Below are 19,658 nucleotides of genomic sequence, written 5' to 3'. Positions count from 1 at the left end.
TGGCAGACGAATCGAGATAAACGAAAATCCCTGAAAATCCCTGAAAAAACGCACGGAATCTTGCGATCGATTTTTAAGTAAATTTCCGGTGAGCTTGAGACCTGAAATTTGGGCCGTGAGTCAGAACCCGGTGACAATACAATATTTGATCAAAAAAAATTTGCTAGGTGGCGCATGGATCGAGATATAAAGAGAATTAGTTTTGATTTGGCAATTTTTCAATCCATTTTTAACTAACTTCCCGGTGACCCAGAGACTTGAAACTTGGCACACAGTTCAAGGCTTGGTGACAATACAATTTACAGAACACAAAATTCCGCTAGGTGGCGCGCTAAGTGGAATAACTACAAATCCTTGAAAACGAGGGGAATCTGGTAATCGATTTTTAAGTAACTTCCCGGTGAGCTAGAGACTTGAAACTTGGGCCGCGAGTCAGAACCCAAAATTCCAAATGCCTTTTTGTAGGCAGCACTAAAAAAGTGAAAATAAAAAGATGATAAAAAATTTTAAGGACTACCTTTATATAAATGGACCAAAAAATGGAAGGCAATTTTTCCTTTAATACAGACATAATCTTGTTGAATTTTGACTAAAAAACTTTAACAATAGCTCTGTAAAAGAATTTTTGGATTCAAAATTATAAAGGTAGAGCGCGAGCTTAAATTTTAAATAATCAATTATTTAATCCCAAGTACATAGTTTGCCTTAAATTGAAAGATTGCGCTCCACCTTCATAGTTTTAAATCCCAAAATTCTTTTACAAAAACTATTGTTAAAGTTTTTGAGTCAAAATTCAACAATATTATGTCTGTATTTAAGGAAAAATTGCCTTCTATTTTTTGTCCATTTATATAAAGGTAGTCCTTAATATTTTTTATCATCTTTTTATTGAATATTGTCCTTTGTTAGTTTAATACTTTTTTATTGTTTCTTGAATTATAGTATTCATTGTAACTTTGCGCTTTGTACTTTTTGTACAAATTTAAATTTTTTACTTTGGACTTAACTGAATGTTTAAGTTCTTGTGCATATTAAGCATTATTGGGGTACACAAATTTATTGCAAATGTCGTAACATGTTCCTTTTATCGCTTTTCCGTTTTTTGATGTATTTACAATAAATATTCATATTTTTTCAATTTGTATACCCATCAACTTTTATACGCATCTGCATATTGGGTATAATCTCAGATAGGTAGATCATTTTAATGTAATACGTTCAATAGAATTGAAGAGAGAAGCAAAAAAAGCTCTTTTTCACAAAAAAAAAAACATAGTAAAATTGAAATATATTCTGTTCACAAAGCACGACTGAAATTCCGGTTTGTTTGCTATTCAAACAAAAGCATCAAATACCTTTATGATATATTTCATATTAGACCTACGCATGTGAGCTTAAAATTATACAAAACGTGCAACGCATATGTAGAGTGAAGCTTTTGCTATTTGCTAAAAATAATAAAAAAAATCAAACCAGCTGAATTGTTTTGGGAAAATGTATATGCGCCTAAAGAATGCAGATATACGAAATAACTTACCGTTACTCAGCTTTATTGAAAATTTATTCACCAGCATTATAGCACACCTTTTGGCGCAAATAATAATTGTAACAGTGGTATTATTCGATTTAGTTTTTATTTTCATGAATCACACTTACATATATTTGCAATGTTTCCTATAACGAAGAGTTTTCAATACGCTCGTTTTTCACTAGCTAGTTTAAGTTAGGATAGCTTGGATGGCAGCGACCTTGGGTCAAGGAGTTGTTAATAGCAATTAACGACATTATAGCTACTCAGGTTCCCCAATCGAACTTTCAACCTTATATGTACGTATATGAATGTGTACACATATTTATTAGATAAGGATCTATTGCTCCTAAGTCCTTTAAAGTAGGAGGAGGGGATTGGACGGGAATGGCCCAGGAAGCTCAACGTTACCATATCAAATGGTTCCCTAATGGCAATAGTTATGGAACGGAGTGGATCTATATGTATCTATAAATTAAAGTTTTAGTTCACTTGTTCATTTAAAAGACCCGGTTATTTGAACAAGTTTAGAACGAAACGACCTAACTCTAAAGCTGGCCCTTTCAGGTATTTGGTGAATTATGCTATGTAATGAAATAGTTCCATATGAAGCGAGTATCATCCCTGGATAATTACTATGGAAACTCTCACACATTGGATGAGGTATATACGCCTTGTCCTGCAAATACTTCCAGGCTGACATGAAGCCAAAGCGTAATCCCAACTTCTCTTCTTCCTTACAGCTAACACTGATATGGTTATAGAAAATATAGATGCACACACACAGATTCTCATAAATCAGTGTCCTGTCTTCACTCCAGTGAACACAGAGACGTTAGCTTGAGTGAACTACAATTCAGTTTTTTTGCTTGACGCCTACAAATTGCGTAAGGATTTAGAAGCAGGTGCATGTGACCAGCGTTCTCTTTACATATACCCGTTCGGAGCAAAATTTTCGCATCTAGTTTGCCAGGGTATTGTTTTGCACTAGCACACAGATTATTTTGATCCTAAAACAGATCGATGAAATCGCGAGCCAGGCCAAGAATTCATCGATCGCACCGACACTGCAGTGTTTGAGAAAACTTCATATCTGATTTCTGAGCTCGTGCGTTATATTTTTGCCTAGGGATAAATTCGAAGCTAGGGAGAAAATGTTGCTATATTACACATTTCAGAGCTTAAAACCAATGTAAGTGGCGTACAGGTTCAGGGCCCCAGCGGGTTAGGAGGCTTACAATATACCCGCGTTAGTTATGCCTGTCTAAGAGGGGACTAAAATACCAAATTGATTCAAGGAGTTTTGTAGCGCAACCCTTTCAAGGGGTTGTCAGCGCAATATATAGCTTCTCCGAACCCATTTGTCAACCTCACCTACACGTGGCGCATCCTGTTTCATTAACGGCCGAGGCTCTGGCGACCCCGAACTCCTGATGGATGTAGGGGGTGGGAGGGCGGTATGGCCTAGAAGGTTTCATGTGGTAATACCAAATCGTTCTTGGGATGGTCGGACTGGTGCCTTAATGGTGCTTGTTACCTGAACGTACCAGATCTACATCCGGCAAAGGACAATCAACATCGAGGACATTCCCCAAGGCCTTCGCGGAGTGTCCTTATCGTTACAACAACAACAACAGTACAGGTTAGGATTGTGCTCGTGGCTGTACTGCTATACTTTTACATTGGACTTAAGCGGTTATTCCTTATGACCATTTGGTATTAAATATTGCATACTTTTCTACGCACTTAATACTGTTTTAGACATTTTCGACAATGGAGTTTTAGAGCTAGTGAAGATTGAAATTCGGGGGCTATAATATAAAATTTCGAAAATTTGTAATGTTCGACTTAAGAGGTTATTGCAAAATCGCAGACACCCAAAAATTCGTTTAATATTAAGTTAAATTAAATCTCTTCTGCTAGAAACTTTTCAAACTCAGCTGTTCCCGTATTTCCTTGTGAATTAGTTGTATGTTAAATATGTAGACAGTAAGCTTCAAACATATGTACTTACTTACAGAAATTATTGTCCCGATTTGCTATTGGCATAACTTTGACAACAAAAATAACTTCAACGCAAACATATGTGTATTTAAGTGCAAATATTTTTGTTGGAGGAGCGAAAGCATGCACACTAGGGCGGGTCGATTTAAAAATCGCTCATTGCTCTGTGAAAATCGTATTCTATGGATCAAAATAAGAAACTTTGCCGAAGGAACCATACCTCTAAAACGAATTCTGATGCCCCCCCCCCCCCCCCCAATTCGGGTCGAACTTTTGGGTAGGGACAAATTTTGAAAAATCCCACTTTGACCCATTTAGAGTGCTCCAATCGAGTCCAAATGTATGACCGACCCCCACTAACTTTTGAAGCCCGACCCGGCAAAGTTTCTTGTTTTGATCCCTAGAATATGATTTTCACAGAGCAATGGGCGATTTTTTTGCCTCCCGACGAATCGACCCGCCCTAATGCACACACATTTCATAAAGAACGAAATATTATTCCATATAATATATGTATTTATGTACTTAGTTAATGTGCAGTTGCAAGTCTGAACAACTTTTGTACTAGAATGAACTCAAAATAAATTTTGTTTTCGCGCAAATATTTATGAGTTTACAAATAATAATTTGGAACGAATTGAACTTTAAAAAGTTTAATGTTAAGATTTCGTTGGTATTTTATTATCTAGTTGTGCTTAACACGCAAGGTTTTAGAATTTTCTTCTCATAACAGTAGTATCTAACTTAAGAGCGAATATTTAATGATAATAACTGGGTGGGGTATAACTCAGGGAAGATGTAGGCCGAACTTCTCTACCGATTGTGATATGACATGTTAAAATTTTTTGATGTGTAAATATCTTTGCACACAAAATAGGGTTATGCAGAACGTAAGCGTAGGGTAGGTGTGGCGTAAGCGTAATATGCTTTATGGGAGAGTAAAGAATGCCAGAGAATATTTAATGTAAACGTAAATGTAGTCACGACCATGTAGCTTAATGTGGCGACAATGTTCGTGGTAAAGTTGATATGAGCAAAATCACACAGCAAATAAAGGCAAGGCTACGCGTATAATCAGTTTGTTATCGGGTTGTTATCGATGAGTTATCGGTACGTTAGAGACGGTTTATGGGCGTGCTATCCATCTCCTATCGACAAATTATCAGTTTCTGATAGGTATGTTAGAGACGAAGTTGATGGCAAACGTTTTAATGAGTTACCAGCTTGTTGGCGACAATTTATCGCGTTGTTATCGATTCATCATCGAAAAGCCATCAATTATATGTTATAAACAAGTTATATGTTTTCAAAAATTTATCGATATGTTACCGAAAAGCTATTGATTAGCCTTAAAAAGTCACCGATTGATTTGTTATCGAAATGTTATCAAAAATATATCTGAAAACTATTGATTTGTTATAAAAAAGTTATTTATTTGATATCAAAATGTCACCAATTTCATAACGGAGTTTTAACAATAAAGAAAGATAAGATCAAGAACAAGACAATAAAACCATAACAAGTTGTTATCGATTGTTTTCAAAAAGGTCGTAATTATTTGTTTCTGTAAAATTACCTCTGTTGCGGTTTACGAATACGAAAACGAATACCGTTAAGCTAATAAATTTTGGTAGGTGAATTGGTTTTCTGATGCAAAACATAAATTCCGAAAATTTTTTAACGTGAGCGTGATACCGCCCACTTGTGAGAAACTCAATTTTACAAATATTATTAATCATAAATCAAAAACCGTTACATCCATCATAAGTTATGAGTTCGGTAGAGAGCTTACCTTTACTATAAGGAATACTTCTGTCTTTTGCCTATCATTTCTTTTTTATTTAATATGGGCGTCTCCTTCTTCTTCGCGTTTCGAAAATGCTCCAAATATCGCGATTTCCGCATTCGTGTGCAGTGGGGTTCTGTAGACAGCGTCCTTTTTTTCCAAAACAGCACGATATTCCATCATATAAGCTCGTTTTGCGGTCTCGCTGGACACCTATAGTGACCACAGTGACGGCCACCGCTCTCCTTCATCATCAAAAGTAATCATCGGCTATATGATTCTTGAGTAGCCTTTTCAAGGCAAACATGCTTGGGGTCACTGCGCGTACTTTCCTCGCTGCACAGAGGCGTGTAAATATCTTCGCTGCCGCAAGGTAATGGTCCCAACCGATATTTGAGTGTGTACATCCAGGACAGTGAAACTATGACGACCGTTTATCATGACATGATCGATTTCTATTGCCCTCTTCAAGCCAATCTTCGATGTATCTCATACTAATCGCTATGAAGATGTATGTAAAAAAAAGTATGAGTTGATAGAACGAAAGCAAATAAGATCCGTGCCAATTGCGCCAATATTCATTTTCACTCACGCTTTAGTATTAACTCAGCTTCTCAAAATTTGTGGTGAGCAACTTTCAATAGGTGGCACATTCGATTATATATTTTAACCCGCTTCTGTTGAAATTTGGTTGGATTATTGTGTTGGGCTTACCTTTGGAAAATCACTTATGCGTACACATCCACAAATTTGCTCCATATGCTTCCACCTGCATTCTTTTGATGAATTTTTTCAAAAATCTAATGTCACCCTCATGCATGCATATTGTTATGAAGTGTGCTATACCGCGTATCCAGCATTACAGAAACGGTACACTAATATGAAATTTATACTAAGATATTAATCATCCAATACTTATTGGAGAATAAGGATATAAGCCTTAATAAAAACAAAATAGTGCGTGTGCTTAAATTTGTACGCGCGTGAGAACTTATACTTCTTTACAATTAGGTACATAAATTAGCTAGTAAATCGAATATTATTATTTTTAAATTATGGCCACTGCCATAGAAAATTCTAGTAATGACTGAATCGGAACATCAGTTATCAGTTGCTTATGATAAAAAGGGTTACTTACCCATATTTTAAATTTCAGGCAAATCGAACCATGAATGGAATTAATTTGATCCATTTCCCAAAAAAAAAACTTCACAGGAACGCAAATTTAAAAAAAGTGGGGGAGTGGTTTCGGAGTCGATAAGCTGCATACAAATATATGTGCATTCCTCTTTATTTATATATATATATATATATATATATATATATATAAATTTATTCTTATTAGTGGAAACATACCAAGAATTTTTTTCGAGAATTATAACGAAACGTTTAAAATTTTTAACTAAAGAGAATTTTTTAAGAGATGTATGTATGTATGTCAAGATGATATGAAGTGAAAGTAGATAAATACATACATCCATACACACCTATAAGTGTACTCCCAAATTTCAATGACGCTGGCGAACGCTGGCTTTTTTAAACGGTTTTATTTAGCTTGACTTGCCAGGCTGCCAGGTTGGCTGGCGGCACGAATTTTGTAATTGAAATCTAAGTAACTTCCCGATAAGCTACAAGCTTGAATCTTGGCATATAGTTCATAACCCGATAACAATGCAATAATAAGAAAAAACCCCGATAGGTGGCGCATGGATCGAAATATTTCAAAAAATCGTGTTTGTGGGCCGATTTGGTTCATATTTGGAACACATAATACATACATGAATAGAAAGCGATCTATGGAAAAAATCGCCGCTAGGTGGCGCAAGGATCGAGATATTAAAAAAAAAATCGTAATTGTGGTCCGACTTGGCTCATATTTGGAGCAAATATTACATACAGTCCGGTAGAAGTGACATCAAAATATTTTGGAGTTCGAGGAGAGATAAACATACATGGCGCAGAGTCGAGTGAAGTCTTTGGAAGGATTATGTATTGAGGACTTAGATTGAAACGAACTGTTAGGAAAGAGTCCTTGTAATAATGAGTCACTAAATGAACTAAATAGAATGAGAAATAATAGGCAATTAAATAAAGACTAAAAACTTGAAAATAAAATAATAAAAAAAAAGTTTTAAGTTAAACGGTTTTATTGAAAACAATACTTACATGAAATAATAATAATACGAAAAGCTAGAAAATAATTAGATAGGTCCTAGGTACTAGTCATCACACCCCTTATCAATCTAGGGCGTTGATAAGACAATTAAATAAAAGTGTTGGACGCGTCAAATTTCTATGGATTGTCAACCGCTCATATCTTTACATATCATTGTTTCATATATGTATAAGTAAGACCAACTGAACCTTAATAAGGTTATGCTACGCATTTTTAGAAATTTCCGCGCCCAACGCTTTTATTTAATTGTCTGATCAACGCCCTAGATTAATGGGGAGTGTGATGACTAATATCTAGGACTGTTGAACCAAGGAGGATTTTCCTGGGTTACATGAAACTTAGGTAGTGGGGGTGTGCGACTGTTGACCAGTGGGTATATATATACTTGCCCGCGAATATAACTATACAGCGACTAAAATGCAAAAACGAACCGTTCACGTTAAGATGATGATTTGCAATGATTTATTGGAAAACAAATTTTGTAGGTACAACCAAAAGCATAAGTGAGATTGAGAATGAGTTCAATAGTTAATGCTTAATGTTAGGTGTGTGTGTGTGTGTGTATGAACATGTTTACAAAGAGTGTGTTTAGTATAAATTGAGAGTAGTTAGCAGCTACTTAATAAGTGTTTTTAATATTTGCTATAAATGCTATTAGGGTGCTCCAACATCCCGGCCCCGTTGAAGGAACCCTCTTCAAGTTACAGGTAGGATAGCTAATTTGTGTATCGGGCGGCAACAAGACCCATTAGCAGTACGGAGGTGCGCAACACGAACATGAACATCTTTACCAGGTACTGTAGATTCGACGCGACCAAGTTTCCAGCGCAAGGGTGGCAAATTGTCGTCGTGAATTATTACTAGGGCTCCAACATTGAGATTCGGTTCAGGAGTCGTCCACTTGACCCGTGAGCGGAGTTCATTAATGTAGTCTTTGGACCAACGACGCCAAAATCGTTGTTTAATTGAGGAGATCATCTCGAAATGATCCAAATTAGATAGATTTTTATGTTCCAGGCTGCGCTCAGGTAAACCACGTAGGGACTCACCAACCAAGAAGTGTCCAGCAGTAAGAGCTCCGAAATCGTTCGGGTCTGAAGACAACGGCGATAGTGGACGAGAGTTGAGTATAGCTTCAATTTCAGCAGCGACAGTACTTAGCTCTTCAAATGTTAATTTGGTGTTTGCTAACGTGCGATTAAGCAAACCCTTTGCGCTTTTTACGGCTGCTTCCCAGAGCCCGCCAAAATGAGGTGACCTGGGAGGAATGAAATGAAAATTAATGAAGTCTGATGAACAAAATTTGAAAATTTCTTTTTGTATATCAGGATTAAACAGAAATTGCTTAAGCTCCTTTAGGTGATTGGCTGCTCCGACGAAATTCGTAGCGTTATCGCAATATATATCGCATGGCATTTTTCGACGACTACCCATACGTTTAAGTGCATTTAAAAATGCCTTCGTTGACAGGTCCGATACTACCTCAATATGAACTGCTTTGGTGACCAAGCACACGAATACGGCCAGATACGACTTGTTGGGTGGCTTTCCACGAATCCGCAAGTATGTGTTGATGGGTCCACAGAAGTCAACCCCACAGCATTCAAATGGACGAGAAGGTGTGAGACGTGCAGGTGGCAGCGGTCCCATAATCTGTTGCAACAGCTTTGGTCTGTAGCGGACGCAATGGACACACGAGCGAACAATGCGGCGAGCGACGTCTCTAGCGTTGACTATCCAGAATTGGAGTCGAATTAAGGCTACCAATGCCTTGGGGCCTGCATGATAATTTTGCATATGTAAGTAGCGAACGTATTTTGTTACAAATTGCGAGTTGCTGGGTAGTAAGATTGGATGCTTTTGATCGTTCGGTAGATCTGCGCTGTCCAATCGGCCACCAACCTTAATAAGTTCAAAGCCGCTTGAATTGTCTAAAAATGGTGTTAAATATTTTAAGGTGCCTTTCAATGGCAGATTTTTTCTGATCAAACGGATGTCGTCGGCGAAGTGCTGCTGTTGAATCATCCAAATGATAGAATATAATGCATGCCGCAGCTCTTGAGGTGTTGGCGAAGAAGTCGTTTGTCTGGACCTTTTTCTGCATATGTCACTGAACCTATACATCCAAGCAACGAGTCGAAGACAGCGTATGTATGAGCTAACTTCCTCGATGGTTTTTAGGATGTCATTTGTTTCTACAATGGCAGCAAACAAGCTTTTTCGCTTTTCAGCGTTGACTATGTTAATATCTACGTCGAATTTTTCTCCTTTAGCAGGCCATTTCGCCACGTCTTCACGCAGGAACCGTGGACCTGAAAACCAGTTCGATGTTTTCAAGTCATCGACAGTGCAGCCGCGAGATACCAAGTCTGCGGGATTTTGTTGAGTTGGCACGAATCGCCAATGGCCTTCGCTGTTAACTCCTGTATGTCAGAGACACTGTTGCCTACAAACGTTGACAATGTCACCGAGTGTTGTTGCAGCCAATGAAGCACTAGTTGCGAATCAGTCCAAAAGAATGCGAAAATTGGTTTCTTTGAAAAAATGTTTTTTACCTTATTGTACAGTTGAGCGAGAAGATGCGCACCGCAGAGCTCGAGTTTCGGAAGCGATTGTTTTTTGACTGGAGCCACACGTGACTTTGATGTAAGTAAGTGAACAGCAATATTCCCATCGGCATCTTCGGTGCGCAAATACAATGCGCAACCATATGCTCGAATTGATGCGTCGCAAAAGCCGTGGAATTGAAGATTGCATGTGTTCGGCTGCAGGCAATAACGAGGCACCGCAAGCGTTGTTAGCAAACCGAGTGATAACAGACATTTGTTCCAAGCTTGCTGCAGGTTTTGTGGAACGGACTCGTCCCAATCGAGCTTTAAGAGCCACAATTCTTGCAATATGATTTTGAATGTGATCAGAAGTGGTGACAGCAATCCGAGTGGGTCGAAGAGTGACGATGCAGTCGAAAGGATCGTACGTTTTGTAACCACAGTATGGACTTGCTTTGGTGAGAAAGCGAATAAAAACATATCACTGTGTTGATTCCATGTTACACCAAGTGTGCTGGTAACGAAGTCTTCTGTAAAGTTGAGCTCCTTTTAAGTTTGGCATTCTCTGAAATCTGGGTGGTTGGAGTGCCATTTGGATAAAGGAAAGTTGCCTCGCTTGAGTACAGAAATTACTTCAGTTTTTACTGTGTTCAAGGCGTCAACATCGTCAGCTCCACACAACATATCGTCCACATAGAAAGACGACTTTACCACATGAGCACCAACTGGGAACTCGTGCATGTATTTGTCTGCCAAATAGTGTAGGCTGCGCACTGCAAGGTATGGCGCTGAAGCTGTTCCATATGTGACGGTATTTAGCTTATACGTACGGAGTTCTACATCTGGCGAAGCTCGCCAAAGAATATAATGGTATTTACGATCATTATTATTCAAAAGTACTTGCCTATACATCTTTGTGACGTCTGCGGTTATGGCGTATCGAAACAAGCGAAAACGTAGCAAAAGTATGTACAGCTCTGTTTGAATTGTTGGTCCAACTAGTAGTAAATCATTTAATGATTTTTGCGATGTCGTCTTACATGAAGCATCGAACACAACACGAAGTTTTGTTGATTCGCTGCTGGGCTTAAAGACACAATGATGTGGTATGAAAAAATGAGATTCATCTAGAATCGGGTTTGTAACAACGGACATGTGGCCGAGAGTTTCGTATTCGACCATAAATGATATGTATTGCGATCTAATCTCAGGCGATTTTAATAGCCGTCTCTCGACCGACATGAATCGACGACGCGCTGTTTCGAAAGAGTTCCCCAGACAAGTAGGACTATCTTTGAAAGGCAGACTTACGGTTATGCGTCCAGTGGCATCATGATAAGTGTTGGCTAAAAAGTGGTCTTCGCATATGCTGTGCTCCGGTTGAATTTGCTTGTGTGGTGCGTTGACAGCTTCGAGTTTCCAAAGCTGCTGTAATTGGTCGTCGATGGAGTCTTCGCATGACATCAAACAAGTAGATGTATTCGCTTGACGCTCTTGCTGATATCGGCCAGACACGATCCACCCGAACAACGTTTTTTGTAATGTTGGTAAATTAGCTCCTAACCGGATTTGGCCAACTGCAAGCGCTTCGAAAAATGCCTCTGTCCCATGCAGGAGATCAATGCGGCGCGGCTTGAAGAATTCTTCGTCTGCCAAAGTTGTGTTGCGTGGAAGGTTCCATCTCGAAGTGTCGATTTCAGCATCCGGTTGGTAGGCGATGTGCGTTGTAATGCCGAATTGTAGGGACAAATTAAAGTCCGATGTCCGTGACTTGACGGTTGTAGTTGTGCGTGCCTTCAGGTTTGTAAGTGAGTTTCCGATGCTACGTATTCCAACGTGGTGTTTTTCACGACCAAGACGAAGTTTTTGGGCGAAGTCGTCCGTGATGAAATTCACTTGCGAACACGAATCAAGCAAAGCCCTGCCGAGGATGTACTCACCGGTTGCGTGCTTGACTAGAACCATTGCCGTTGCTAGTATTACTTGCCCGCTTTCCGACGTTCCCATATGTGAATGTGTTGCAGCTTGCGAAGAATGCAGTTCGGCATAAGATTGAGGTCTAAAAGTAGCGTTTGTTGATTGCCAAGTTGGTGCAGCAGACTGCGAAATATGCGTGATTGGTGTTGGTTGCTGTGTCGATGACGTGGCTTGCGATGAATTGCCATGATGTAACATCGTGTGATGGCCTTTTTTGCATATTCGACAGCGACTTTTTGATGGACATTGAGCTAATCTATGCCCATTGCCAAGGCAGTTGATACATAAGTCATGCGTTTTCATTGTATCGAAGCGCTGATTTGAAGTCATCTCCTTGAATGTAGGGCAACCAGTGAGTCTATGTTTAGAGCTGGCACAGAGAACACAATTGGAACTGGATACAGCAAACGATGATTGCTGGTTGCTATTCGTCCCACGATTATGCTTGCCAGATTCTGACTTTCGTTTGACTGACGAATCAGATGAATGCAAAAACTGGCTGTGGCGTTCTAAGACCTGTGAGCATTTGGACCAAGTCGGAAGGGATTTGTAGTCGAGGGACTCGTTCCATTTATTGCGAGTCTGCTGGTCACATTTGCCCATAACTATATAAATCAACATGGCTTGCGCAATTTCGGAGCTTGTACCCAGTGATTCCAGCGAGCTGTAGATAGCGGATGCTTTGTCTACGAGACTTTTCAACTGCTGAGCGTTCGACTTGTCTGCTGGCTGCAGTGTAAAAAGTGTGGCGATTCCTTCTAAAAATATCAAAGTCGGATTGTCAAATCGTTCTTTGAGTCTGTCTAATGCCTTGGGATAATTTTCACTGGTTAATTGAAAGGCCTTCACTGTTTCTAAGGCTGAGCCTTTCAAGCAGGATAAAAGGTAGTTAAAACGCTCTATATTTGATAGTCGAGACTCACGTGAGATAATTTGAGTGAAAGACGTTATAAAGTTCTTATACTCAGCGTAGTCTCCACTGAAGGTAGGCAGCGACAACCTTGGGAGATGCGATGACGCAACGACAGGTGCAGGTGTACCCGTATCAGTATAATTTACTGTGGTATTACCATCATCCCCAAGTCGTGCCTGTATGCTGAGCTTTACAGCCACGTAGCTGTCTTCTAAGTCAGCTCGACCGTTATCGGAAGGGTCTAAATCCTCTATGTCTGCTTGCACGGAAAGTGCTTGTTTGAAGTAGGACTCCAAAATCCCTAGTCGACATTGGAGTTCGGCGTGCGCCGGCTTTTCATCCGTATCCTTAATTGCCTCTACAATGGATTTTATACGCGAAATATTTCGTTTAATATTGGAGCGCTTGCGTTTACATTCTTCTAGGGACATGGTGACTTGCGACGTGGTATACGACCTGAATGATTGTTCAGTTGTCTGCTGGGTTGTGCTAATATTGATTGCGAAGAAAAATGCTGCTAGTCAAGTGATGACGTAGGCAGGGCAAGCGAAAATGACGAAACGAGCAGAGCAACGTCAGCTTAGACGTGGGTGTATACGCTAGCGGCGCAGCAATCAACAACGAAAATGACGAAACGAGCAGAGCAACGTCAGCTTAGACGTGGGTGTATACGCTAGCGGCGCAGCAATCAACAAAAAAATTATTTGCAATGAACCGCAACAGCGAATATGAATGCAATCTCAAATAATGCAAAAAGGTGGATGTGACAAAAATAATAATTTTATGCATACATACGATTTCCAAAGGGCAGTTGATAGCGGCAAACGGCTTACATGTACAGATGATTATTTGTATACAGTGCTGCCGATTGTCCACGGGAAATGTACAACACAATTACGGCCGATGAACTGCTGACTGCGGGATCGGCGGTTGTTGTTGTGATGTTCGACGGTTGATAACTCCCAATCTGGACTATGAAGTTGCACACAAGCCCCACGTTGGGCGCCAAAATGTTGAACCAAGGAGGATTTTCCTGGGTTACATGAAACTTAGGTAGTGGGTGTGTGCAACTGTTGACCAGTGGGTATATATATACTTGCCCGCGAATATAACTATACAGCGACTAAAATGCAAAAACGAACCGTTCACGTTAAGATGACGATTTGCAATGATTTATTGGAAAACAAATTTTGTAGGTACAACCAAAAGCATAAGTGAGATTGAGAATGAGTTCAATAGTTAATGCTTAATGTTAGGTGTGTGTGTGTGTGTGTATGAACATGTTTACAAAGAGTGTGTTTAGTATAAATTGAGAGTAGTTAGCAGCTACTTAATAAGTGTTTTTAATATTTGCTATAAATGCTATTAGGGTGATCCAACAAGGACCTACCTAATTATTTTATAGTTTTAGTATTATTATTACTTCATGTAATTATTGTTTTGAATAAAACCGTTTAACTTAAAATATTTTTTAATTATTGTATTAACCATCTAAATATGTGATGAGGTGAAAGTCCCACTAAAAGCAAGTATGCTCGTACATTTCACAGCACAAACACACAAACTGCATTTTCAACCTGTTAATTTTGTGTTACAAGCTGTTTATTTTGCGTCACATCTTAAAGTTTCAATCTCATTATTTTTTCATAAAGAAATACAAGTTCAAAAATAAGTCTGAATTACTCGTATACCTTTTTGTGGGCCAAAATATCAGTTTATGTAAACTGAGTTGAAGCTTTACCACGAAATTTCCCTCCTGTGCTTTTCGATGTATTTCCATATTCATCAGGTAGTGTTCTAAAAATTTTTTGAAAGTGCATTAAAACATATTATTAGTACATAACATATTAAACTGCTACAACTACAACAACATTTGTACATAACAACCCCAGTCTTAATTTAGAGGTCTTAATACCAAATCTATTTTCTTTCCGGTCTTTGAAAAAAAAAACCGACTAACGTCATTTCGAAAATGAATTACACAACTATTTACCCTTTCGCCGACCATTTGTGGTTACATATGCAGCTGTGATTGAACTTTCTTCGTTTATTATTTCTTTTCAAACATTTTTAACCTTTTTAAATTTGCTCGGTATATTTCTTTGGTTATTTCTTACTTAAAAAGTTTTTGCGCATTGCTGCATTTTATTGGCTCTGCTTTCGAGCATATATACTTATTGGAAGCGATTTGTGTAACTATAACCAATCATAGTGACTTTTAATTTCTATTCTGCACGTTAATGGGTTTTCACTTTTTTCAATTGATTACTTGCAGTTAAGCAGCATTTTTGTAAAAACTTTTTTTTGCACTTCAACAATTCCTTTTTGCACAGTCATGTGGTTGAGTTTTCTTAGTTTTCATCAAAGATTTGCTTATTTTCATTGTAATACTATGATTTTAGCAATGTTTGTAAATTTTCATATTTAAGTTAAATTCTTCGAAAGCTTCTGAATTGTGCTGATGCAATGGCAAGTGGATTGGTTGGCTGGCTAATTTTGCTTTTGTTGTTGTAGCGATAAAAACACACTCCGAATGTTTTAGGGAGTGTTAATGTCGTTGATGGTCCTTTGCCGGATATAGAACCGGTACGTTCCAGTAACAAGCACCACCAAGGTACAAGCCAGTTCGGGTATGGTTTAATATGATCACATTAAACATTCAAGGAGATCTCTTCCCCACCTCCTAGTCCATGGAGCTTTCCAGAGCTGCGGCTACTAAACGAAAATAATTCGCCGCGGGTAGGTGAGGCTGATAACTGGGTTGGAGAAGATTTAAATTGCACTGGCAACCCCTTTAAAGGGATGCGCTACACAGAGCCCTTGAATCATTTGGACATTTTAGAAGCCTTTTACGACAGGCGTACCTGCCGGGTCCCTAACCCGCTGCGGTGTTGTGTTTTTGGTCGTTGCTCTTGCTGTTGTTGTGACTGTGATGAATGAAGGTTTGTTTGCGAAGGCAGTGTTATACTCCTTGGCTGGTACCCTCCTTTTTTTTCGACATCCAAGCTTCCATAAAATCCCTCCAAAGTAGTGATGCATCGTCATTTCGGAAAACTGCGCTGATGATAAGATAGCCAGGGAAGGTACCAGCTTGCAAAAAGCGCCTCTCATTCTCAAAATACTTGCTAGCACTGACTGCGATCTCAGTTCACGGAACAAACTAACGCGAGACGGGCCACGGAACAATATGTCGGGTTTCCAGGCAAATCTGGACCAAGCTGGATGAAAAAAGACACCGAAATACTTCTGAATTGCCTCTCTATTATTAATGGGTCTGCCAACAGATCACTGCTTTATGGGCGCCCATGGTCCTCATATGGGCCTGCAATCAAGTATCTTGCGGACCTAGAGTCCTCGTATGTAAACAAAATTCTGCGCAGCATTAGGCAAACGCGCTGGTTTAGCTTTATGTGCGTTTGAACTACGTTCTACAGGAGGGAAACAAGACACCCTTCGTGTTATCACAACGGAGTACAATGGCCTACGTAAGTCTCGGCTTAGCAGTCCTAGTCGTACTTCATGCCAGTATTAGGGAAAAAATATGAAAGCTTAGTTAACATTATCAATCGAAATTACAGAAAATTTGGCGAAAATACAAGGGCATCGATTCTCGTAGTCCTATGATAAGTTCAGTATTGCTGCGCGTGCGCTTAAAACATCGTCTGCTATGTATGCAAACCTGGCAGCCAAACACAAGTTATTTAAGTTTTTCATCAAAAACATGGGAAACGAACTCGTCATAAAGTAGATTCTTTTTTGTGTCAATATTTGATGTTACTGTTATTCGGGTTAGGGTAGTTAGAATATACCCGTGGCGACCGCTGTGGTTGTTGTTGTTGTAGCAATGCTTCGCCCCACCTAACAGCCGCGACCGATCACAAATTGTCATCAATATCCTCTAACGGGAGGCCAAGGAAACTTGCCGTTTCAACAGGGGTGGACCATAAGGAAAGGGGTGTTAGAGGCGTTGGTTCCACATTACAATTAAAGAGATGGTTGGTGTCATGTGGGGACACATTGCAAGCGGGGCATACATTTTGTATATCGGGGTTGATTCTGGATAGGTAAGAGTTTAACCTGTTACAGTATCCAGAACGAAGTTGAGAAAGAGTGACACACGTTTCCCTGGGGAGTATGCGTTCCTCTTCCGCGAGTTTTGGATACTTTTCTTTAAGTACTGGATTCACCGGGCAATTCCCGGCATAAAGGTCCGACGCCTGTTTATGGAGTTCACCGAGGACCTGCTTGTGTTTTTTCGCTTCATACGGCTGGGTTCTCAGGTGCCGTATTTCCTCAAAATGCTTACGGAGATGACTCCTTAAGCCCCTAGGCGGTGCTGGTTCATCAATCAGATGTCTGTTGGGATACTCAGGTTTCTGGGTATTCAATAGGAACTGTTTGGTCAGCATCTCATTTCTCTCCCTGATGGGGAGTATTCTCGCCTCATTATGCAGATGGTGTTCTGGGGACATAAGAAGACAGCCCGTGGCAATTCTGAGAGCAGTATTTTGGCAGGCCTGTTGCTTCTTCCAGTGGGTAATTTAGTAATTTAGGCTAGGCGACCATATGGGTGACGCGTAGCCTGTAATCGGCTGGCTAATTGCTTTGTATGTGGTAACGAGCGTTTCTTTGACTTTTCCCCAGGTACTGCCAGCGAGGGATTTTAGGATTTTGTTACGGCTCTGAATTCTCGGAACAATTGCGGCTGCGTGCTCACCAAAATGTAGATCCTGATCAAACGTCACACCCAAGATTTTGGGGTGTAGGACAGTTGGTAGCGTAGTGCCATCGACGTGGATGCTCAAAATGGTCGACATTTGGGACGTCCATGTTGTAAATAAGATCGCGGAAGATTTAGTCGGTGATAATGCCAGGTTTCGCGAGGCGAAAAAAATTGAGAGATCAGGGAGGTAGTCGTTTATTTTATTGCATATCTCATCGATCTTTGGGCCTGGGCCTGTGGCCATTATTGTGCAGTCATCGGCGTAGGAAACGATTGTGACTCCTTCCGGTGGTGAAGGTAGCTTAGATATGTAGAAATTAAACAAAAGTGGGGATAGGACACCACCCTGTGGCACCCCTTGTTTAATTCTCCTTGGTTTTGATGTTTCGTTTCTAAATTGCACCGATGCCTGCCGACCACCCAGATAATTTGCGGTCCACCTTTTAAGACATGGGGGAAGGGTAGACCCTTCCAGGTCTTGCAGTAACGAGCCATGGTTGACCGTATCAAAAGCTTTTGATAGGTCTATCGCTACGGGTACTGTTCTATGGTGGGGGTATTGATTTAAACCGCAATTTATCTGGGTGCTAATGGCATTTAGCGCGGTGGTAGTGCTATGGAGTTTTTTGAAGCCATGCTGATGAGAGGCTAGCTGCAAATTTGCTTGGAAATAAGGGAGCAAAATGGCTTCAAGCGTCTTTGCTACTGGCGATAGGAGAGATATCGGACGATACGACTCTCCTATGTTAGCTGGTTTCCCAGGATTTATGGCCATTTTCCATTTCTCGGGTATGACAAAGGTGGAAAGAGACAGGTTGAAGACATGCGCTAAATATTTGAAACCCTCTTTCCCTAGGCTTTTAAGCATCGGCATGGCTATGCCGTCTGGGCCCACTGCTTTGGATGGTTTAGCGCGACCAATAGCGTCCTCAACCTCTTTAGCGGTGATGGTGATTGGTGACGCGCTGAATTTGTGTTTATGTGCGTGTCTATTGGCTCTCCATCTATCTTTGTCGACCGTAGGATGCATTATATATTGTCGGCAGAAAGCGCTCGCGCATTTTTTCGCATCCGACAGCACTTTGTCGCCAAAGGCGATGGAAACTTTGTCTTTATGCTTAGTCGGTTTCGATAGGGACTTTACGGTCGACCAAAGTTTACCCACACCGGAAGAGAGGTTACAACCTCTTAGGTGCTCCTCCCATTTCGCCCGCTTCTTTTCATCCACAAGCAATCTGATGCGTTGGTATATATCCCTTATTTGGGGGTCGCCTGGATCAAGCTGTCTTATATGGTCACGTTCTCTCGCTAAGTTTGCGGCCTCCACCGGGAAGTGGGGCCGGATTTCGGGAATTCTCCCGGCGGGAATGAAACGTGCCGAGGCGGATTCAATGACTTTACGGAAGGCACGCTCCCCTTGGCGGGCATCAGTCTGGATAGGGAGGGCAGCAAAGCGGTTATCTGTAAAAGATTTATATTCTTCCCACTTTCCTTTTTTGAAGTTTATGAAAGTGCGTTTTTCGGTGACGATGAAGTCGGCGGTACGCTCGAGCGAAGTAAGTATAGGCAGGTGGTCGGATGCCAATGTTACCATCGGCTGCCTGTTGACGCAGTTTACGAGTTCTGCGCTCACGATTGAGATATCTGGCGAACTGTGATAGCTTCCTACCATATGTGTGGGGGCGTCTCCGTTTATTGAGCAGAACGTCGTTTCTTCTATTTGATCCGCCAACATCTCACCCCTACTGTCCGCCCGCAAGTTTGAGTGCCATAGATCGTGATGGGCATTGAAATCGCCTAAGATAATGCGATGGTTGCCAGTGAGTAAGGCTCTGATATTAGGGCGGTATCCACTGGGGCTACAGGTGGCAGGAGGGACGTAGATGTTGATGATTTCTAGTTTGGAATCGCCTGACCGAACAGATAGGCCTTGACGTTCTAAGACATTATCCCTGCGGTCGATGCCAGAATCAAATATATAATATTGCACAGAGTGGTGTAT

General features: G+C 40.4%; 1 protein-coding gene across 3 annotated transcripts in view; it reads left to right on the top strand.

The window, feature by feature from the left end:
• LOC137240473 (nitric oxide synthase-like) overlaps nt 1–19,658 on the top strand; it is a 336,236-nt gene that overhangs the window by 281,842 nt on the left and 34,736 nt on the right. The gene's annotated exons all lie outside the window — the stretch shown is intronic.

The sequence above is a fragment of the Eurosta solidaginis genome, chromosome 2 (genome assembly GCF_040869045.1).
Source record: "Eurosta solidaginis isolate ZX-2024a chromosome 2, ASM4086904v1, whole genome shotgun sequence".
Taxonomy (NCBI): Eukaryota; Metazoa; Arthropoda; class Insecta; order Diptera; family Tephritidae; genus Eurosta; species Eurosta solidaginis.
This window is presented reverse-complemented; position numbering and strand designations above follow the sequence as displayed.